The sequence below is a fragment of the Passer domesticus genome, chromosome 6, assembly GCF_036417665.1.
Source record: "Passer domesticus isolate bPasDom1 chromosome 6, bPasDom1.hap1, whole genome shotgun sequence".
In the NCBI taxonomy this organism is placed as follows: Eukaryota; Metazoa; Chordata; class Aves; order Passeriformes; family Passeridae; genus Passer; species Passer domesticus.
In genome coordinates, this window is record NC_087479.1 from 12,987,502 (window position 1) to 12,995,049 (window position 7,548).

The window sequence follows — 7,548 nt, forward strand, 5'->3', positions numbered from 1 at the left end:
CCTGAGAGCTGGCATGATGTGACCCCTCTTTAAGGCTGTCTCCAGGGTTTGAGCCTCAGGCTCACACGCATTCAAAACGTGCACACACTGAGAACTTTCCCACTCTGCTGTCATATCATGTCTTTGTTACAGGATCAAATCCTGGCATGTACCATCCTTCATCCAACAGCCTTTTTTCCATGGAAGGGAAGTGGGAGTGTGGGTTTGGAGGCTTGCTGCGAGAATTAGATGACAAATTCCCCTGGTATGCTGCAATGCTCTTTGGTCACAGAGAAAGGACTTTGCAGGATTTAGGGGTACAAAATTGAATTTGGAGAGCTAAATTCTAAAATAGAACTCATAGAGCTCTCACCTAGCTTCATACCTTTGTTTAGTATACAGCTACCTGTACTAAAATTGCAGCAAAAGCTCAGGAAAACTGATATCTTTGTAGGTCTGAACTTGGGTCCAAAAAAGCAACAAAACTGATGAAGGGTCTGGAGCAGAAGTCTTATGAGGAGTGGCTGAGGGAGCTGGGAGTAGATAGCCTGAGGAAAAGGAGGTTAAGGGGAAACCTTCTCACTCTCTACAAATACCTGAAAGGAGGATGCTCATGCTTCCCCTGAGCAACAAGTGATACAATGAGAGAAAACAGACTCAAATTGCACCAGAGGAGGTTTAGATTGGATATTAGAAAAAAAAAAAAATAACTGAAACAATGGTCAGGCACTGGAACAGGCTGCCCAGGGAGCTAAGTGGTTGAGGCACCATCCCTGGAGGTATTTAAAGGGCATGGAGATGCAGCCCTTAGGGACAGGGTTTGGTGGTGAACTTGGCAGTGCCAGGTTAACAATTAAAATCAATAATCTTAAAAGTATTTTCCATCATAATTCTATGATTTTGTGACCCCATGATTCTTAGTGCATAACTCATACCTGAGATGGTCAGTGTTACTCTGGAAGGCAAAGTGGGAAAGGCAGTAAATGTTCAAAAGCTTTTTTGGTTCAAAATTTTGGTGGGCTTTTTTTTTTTTTTTTTTTTTTTTGAGTCTTCTTCATGTTCACAAACATAAATTATTCACTTGCTTAAATGTCTGGTTTCAAGTTGTTACTGAACTTGCATGTCTATATCAACATACTTTGAAATGGAATTCATTGTAGAGATTGCCTGCCATTATTCTTAGTAAAAATAATGGAAGATCCAGTGTCCAAATTCCTCATAAAGCATTACAACTGAAAGGATTTTTAGGTTAGCATTGTGACTTGCTAAGAGTTTTATTTTAATGAACACTGTTTAATGAGAAATGTCTGATTCACAAAACCAATATTGTTTGCAGAAAAGAGTTGGTTTTGATGTATTTCTCTAAAGACTAACTTTTTATGCATGTGAGAAAATGTCAAAAAATTTGAAACAGAGAATGTCTGTCTCCTTGCTCTAAGATAGTTGTTGTTTGAAATGTGTGTTATAAAGAAGCAGTAGGTGTCATATGTAATAACACATCCTATACAACACTATAGTATACAGGAATACAATAATATTCCTGTACACTACAATATTATATACTTTGTACAAATACAATGTACTAAGTAATTCTATATTTTTAGAACTATAAGGCTCTGAATGTTCCCAAAAAAGCCAGAACCCTTCAAGACTTTTGCCCTTGTGGGTATGAGATGTACAAAGTGAGGTTGGAACAAGTTGTCTTTTGTGACAACTAGTGAACCAAACTAACTTAATCTTTAAGATCATTTTATGCTGTTATTCATTTTACCCATCAAGCTAATAGCTATGAGGATTCTTGCTTTTAAATCTTTTCCAATAATGAATGACCAAGGGAGGAATCTGGTTTCTCTGAAGACTCAGGCAGATGCAGGCTCCCTGGTGAGTGATGGACACATGACAGGCATTTATTCCTCACCTCCCTGAAGGTCCCGTATCTAATTCAGCTGCTCCACTATGAGACCCACCCTTACTGCACCATGTGGTGGTGTGAGCTTCACTGAGGACTCTTCACTGCTGCTGGGTGAAGCAGCCTCTTGCTCATGAGGTTGAAGCCTCTGCTGTCATGTCTTTGCTTCCCTGACACCTGAGGGAGCTGAGCTGAGGCTACAGCAGGTACCTCTGTCTGTGCCAGAGTCACATCTCCTGATTGCAGCACAGGGGTAACCTTGTGCTCAGGAATAAATGTGTGACATACGTATGACATACATATCAAGTATTTAAACTTTTGCCCTAGAGTGTGTTAGTGATTGTCTGTGTGTGCTAAATACATTACCATTTATTGAATTAATTATCCTTTATTCTTACATTTGACATTCCACAGTGATCCCATCAATCTAGTGTCACTGAGTTGATAATCACATAATAAGTTTTAAATCCTATAATATTTCACATTGGACTGTTTCTAGAAGTTATTTACCTTTAAGACCTGTTACATTGAAATGTTCTTGTGGTGCTGAAATCAGAGTCTAGACTGAAAAAAAATTAGAAGCAGGGATCTTGTATTTTAATGGCAAATTATTAGATTATGGACTGGTAAATATTTTCTTTAGCAATGAATTTCATTCAAAAAGTTATGCCATAGAAAAATATTAGCGATTAGATGAGACACTCATATTTTTCCAGTGGTTTTAGGATTTTCTCTATAGTATTAAATATCTCAAATCTAATGAGACAGTTACCCCATGCAAACACAGCTAGTACAAAATCTCAAAGTGTGTATGATTCTGTAAAACTGCACTATGTAATCACAATTATCTACAGCTTTTAAATTACCTTCAGGAACACACTATAACTCATAAATCTGAGTTTTCTTATTTGTAGAGCTTCTCTCCCAGGAACAGTGGTTTTGGAAAAGAAAACAATTTTTTGAGAGAGCATAAAGTACTTGAAAATAAAGGAGTTCCTCTCAATGTGGATTGCTATAACTGAGGTCAGAAACTGGACCCTTTCACTTCTGAGAGCTAGTAGGTTAATGCCTCATTACGCCCCAATAGTCAAGGGATTAACAGAGTTTCCATTACATGCTCCTGTTTTGAGAGGTTAATATCTCAGCCTATAAAAATTTTCTGTGTGCTGAAACTTGGCACACGAGGTCTCGGAATGGGAGAAACTTGTTTTTACAGAATATGGTTTAAATCACTTGGATATTTTTTAAGTTACAAGAAAGAAAAAAAAAAAAAAGAAAAGACAGAAGTTTGTGGTTTCACACTGGGATTTTTTATGGTCCTAAAAATGCAAACCGAGCTTTGACTTAAGCAATGTAATTTTGCATAATGTAAGCTATTGTCTCTCAGTATTAAACAGAGCCTTGAAGACTTCTGCCATTTTAGGTTCCTGAACATTTTTTTACCCCCTGTTTTCAGTCTTAGCTTTCATTTCTGATTAAAGTGAATGTAAAATATAAAGTGGAACCAGGCTGAAACTATGTTGTACATTACCGTGTTTCAAAAATCCTATTGAGAATTCTTGATCTTACATGAACATCCCTTAAAATTAAGCTTGGTATACCTTAAACTCACTTCAGCAATTCTCTCATGGTGTTAATGTGCCCACAACAACATCAGCAATGTTCTAAAGAATTGAATGAGGGAGATAAGAGGTTATGTTGACTTGTGTGAAAAGCTTACAAGAGAACTTAAACTGTTTTAGTAGCTGGTGCTCAAAGATAGATGGTCATATCTTGTCATTCACCAGCCCTCTTTGTTTTTGCAACAAATTCTGCAGCACCTGAAACTAAACTACTGAGGCAAAAATATATGTGGCATGTAGAATCACAGAAAGGTTTGGGTTTAAGGGACATTAGAGACCCTGCAGTTCCACCCCCTGTCAAGGGCAGCAACACCTTCCACAAGACCAGGTTGCTCAAAATCCCATCCAAACTGACCCTGAACACTTCCAGGGATGGGACATCCACAGCTTCTCTGGCCAGCCTGTGCCAGTGCCTCACCACCCTCACAGTAAAGAATTTCTTCCTAATATGTAATTTGTATCTCCCCTAAGTCTAATTTATTAACACAGTAGTAAGGATCAAAACTTGTTTCAACTTTAACTGTGCTTGCGCCTGGTCTGTCTTAAGTTCACCCTATTTAATGATGTATCTTACCACACTTACACTGTATCTAGTATTAAAACCATTAGTTTAAAAAATAATTCTTCAAGAAAATTTAGAAGTAATTGAAAGTTAGACATTAGGCACATTTAAATCCAATGAAATCAGTTGTTCCAAAATTGTTGGTATATTTCAGAACTTTAAAAAATAAGGTGTTTTGTTGACTTGCAAGACAGCACTTACAAAAAAAGTCTACAAACTTTTAATTGAGGCAAACAAGTAAGTGATTTTAAAAAGTCATATGTGTTTTGCTTGTGTAGGGAGGGGAGCATTCTGTAGGGAGCTGCATTCTGTTAAAGACCAATGTGCATTGAAAACAGTACTTTGAATAGCTGGGACAGAAAGAAAGTACTGCAATTAATTAGGTTTTTATTTTTTTCTTTTGCATTCACATCTTTCTCTATTTTCTCAATGGGAATATTTAGCACTCCAATTCTGTTTATGTGCTGCTGGTGGTAAGTGACATGACAGATTGTTGTGGTCTGCAGGGCCAAAATCTGCCTTCAGAAAATGCAAAATGGACTGGGTTTGAAAGGTAGTGTGGCCAGAATTGCACTTGAGTGAAGCCAGCTTGACTGTGAGGGCACCATGAATCTCAGCAAGGCCCAGCTCTCCTGCCAAGGGAGCTGGAAGCTGACCTGGGTGTCCCTGTGCTGCTGCAGCCTGTGACACTGCCACATCTGGATTATTACCTCCACATCCTCTCCCTAGAACCACGTTCCACTCAGCTGTGTGTGCACATGTACATGTACCATGTAATGCCCATGATGCAGCCAGTGAAAGGACATGAAAAGAATGCAGTCAAGCACCAGCTGAGACCCCAGGACTCAGACTCTACTGGATTTAAGTTTTCCTGTGAAACTGAAAAATTGGTATCTTGTTAGCAGGGTTAACTTATCTTCAGTTGTGCTAAGTACATGAACTGAAAATTATGAGGGAAAAAACCCAAAACTACTTTTCCCACAGGACGTGGTAAAATGAATAAAGCTTGTGTGGTGAGAAAATCTGGTGTCTTAGGGTCCTTGAAACTGAAACCTGCCCTGCTGGTTATGTCTGCTCTTCCCAGCCCATGTCAGCAGTGAACGGGGAGGCATTGTTCAGCAGGAAGGAAGCACTAAGACCCAAAATAAACTTCAAAATAAACAGAAGAGGAATTGAAGCTGCACTATGCTGGTTCCTAACTCAGTTCACCTGAAAAGTTTTTTTTTCCTCAAGAAAAGTTATTGACATCACAGTCCAGAATTAATTTGGGCTACATATTTTTGGTAATTTTTCCCTTTTTATATATTCAGCAATAAAGTTTTCAAGGTTATGGCCATTATACCAGTTGTTTTTTCCAATTCGACTTTAGAATGACATACTACAAGGTAGCCTAGGGAGGAATTGTGCTGCAAATGATGTGAAAGGATTTAATAGGGAAGGAAAAAGCATAATTTTGGCAAGAGATTTGTGACTTTTTTAAAATATAAAAAAATAATAAATATGTATTGGATTCTCCATAAAGGAACTGTAACCTTCAGTCCCTTGCCATTTCAAATGATATAGTACTTTTTTATACCCCTTTCTGTCCTAATCTCTTTTGTGACGTTGTTTTGTTGTATTGTGTTGATAAGAGGCTATCTTGGGGCCAGGAAGGGATAAGATGTTAATAAAATTCTTGTTTGCTGTTACAGAATCAAACAAGTGTAGTCTGAGGTTTCATGTCAAATTATTGCTGGCTTCTCTTTGTATCAATCACTGTGAGAAATACCTCTTAACACTTTGTGAAGGCACAAAAAATAAAATAGCCCTGAAATCTTTCAAGATACAAAAAATTAAGCTTAGGTGAAAAGCTTTCATTTATTTATTTTCTCTGCAGCAGTACTGAGTCTTTTATGAGGAAGTCTGTGCTAGTCAGCCTCTTAGCTGAGATGACATTTAAAGCTGATTGGAAAGCTGCAAATTTTATCACAAAAAACCAAACACAAAACAATAACACCACCCTTCCCTACAAAAAAACAAACAAAAAATTCCCAACCTTAGAAACTTTTGTTTTAAAGAAAAACAAACTATTCTTGCACAAAAAGCTGAAATTTCTTTTTTTTGGTGATTTTTTTTTTAATGATACATGTCATAATTAAAAAAAGAGTAAAAATTGATATGCAAACTTTTTTATGGAAGAAATATTTATGTGCTTCATCTTCAATCAGTTTTGATGTAATTTTCTGTTAATAATTAATGTGAAAATCTGCAGGAATATTTCCATGATTCAGAAATAAGCATGCAACTTTTTTGTCTTTTTCCAGGAAAGTCCAACCAAACATAGTATATAAACCAGCTTTAATATCTAGAATTAATTTTTTTATTAAAATTAAAAAGAATTGAATTTTTCCAGATCAACTGCTGTTACTGTAGGTTTTTTTTTTTTTTTAAGAGAAGACAAGACAAAAATAGGAAGTGTGAATAAATATTAGAAATGGCAGAAAATACAGTTTCACTTTCAAATGCATACTTTTGGTAGGTGTTGAGCTTCTGCCAAATTGCATAAGCACAACAGTGGGTCTTAAGCACAGAGAAACTTGGCAAACTTTTACCAAGATCAGCCAGTTTAATGAACTGTGAGTACTTACATCTCTATTTACAATTCTCAAAAGTGATACAAAATGTGAATTTGCCTGGCCCCACCAATACAGACTCTTTTTAGACAGAGATAGAGAGAAAGGCAGAGTGGTGGACAAGCAGAATGTTAGACTGGGGTGGATGGAAAGAGATACAGCTTAAAATTTAATTAAAGCCCATGGACATAGTGATGCCATTTGGTTTCAGCCCTCCTGGTAAGGATATTCTGGGTAATCAGCAGTTCCATGGTGGATGATGTGGCCTTCGGTACTGGTATGATTGGCAACAGCTCTATTGGTAAAGCTCATTTCTTCCAGGCTATCCTCTCATGGTTTTCCTCAGCAACTGACAGATAAATACCATGCAGAAGAACCCCTCACATCCATGTCATTAAAATGAACCAAACAAAACACATTCTGGTGATTTGAGCTGTATACATTTTCTCCTATTTCCAGACTCTCTGAGCTTGTTGTCATGCCAACTTCAGACTTCACCAGGTACCTCAAGGACCCCTTAGCTAAGCTACTTCAATAATAAGTAGGCAAAATTGACCAGTTTCTACTAGCATTCCTCCTTTACGTGACATTAAAAAAAAATTAATATAATGGGTGAGCTGGACTTTTGTAACCTTGGACAACTTAGACTGCAATTCTCTGTGTAACAGTTGTCAAGTTACTCCAAGAGGTAGCAGCACTTCAAGGCCCTCTGAAATTATAGTGTTGCAGAAAGATGGTGAGGTTTGTAAAGAACCTGGAGACATTCTGAGAAGTAATTCAATATTAGCAAATGTTACTTGAGGAAAATCACTTTGCCCTTAATGTTGAAAGGAGTTTTGTTGTATAATGACATATAACAGAAAT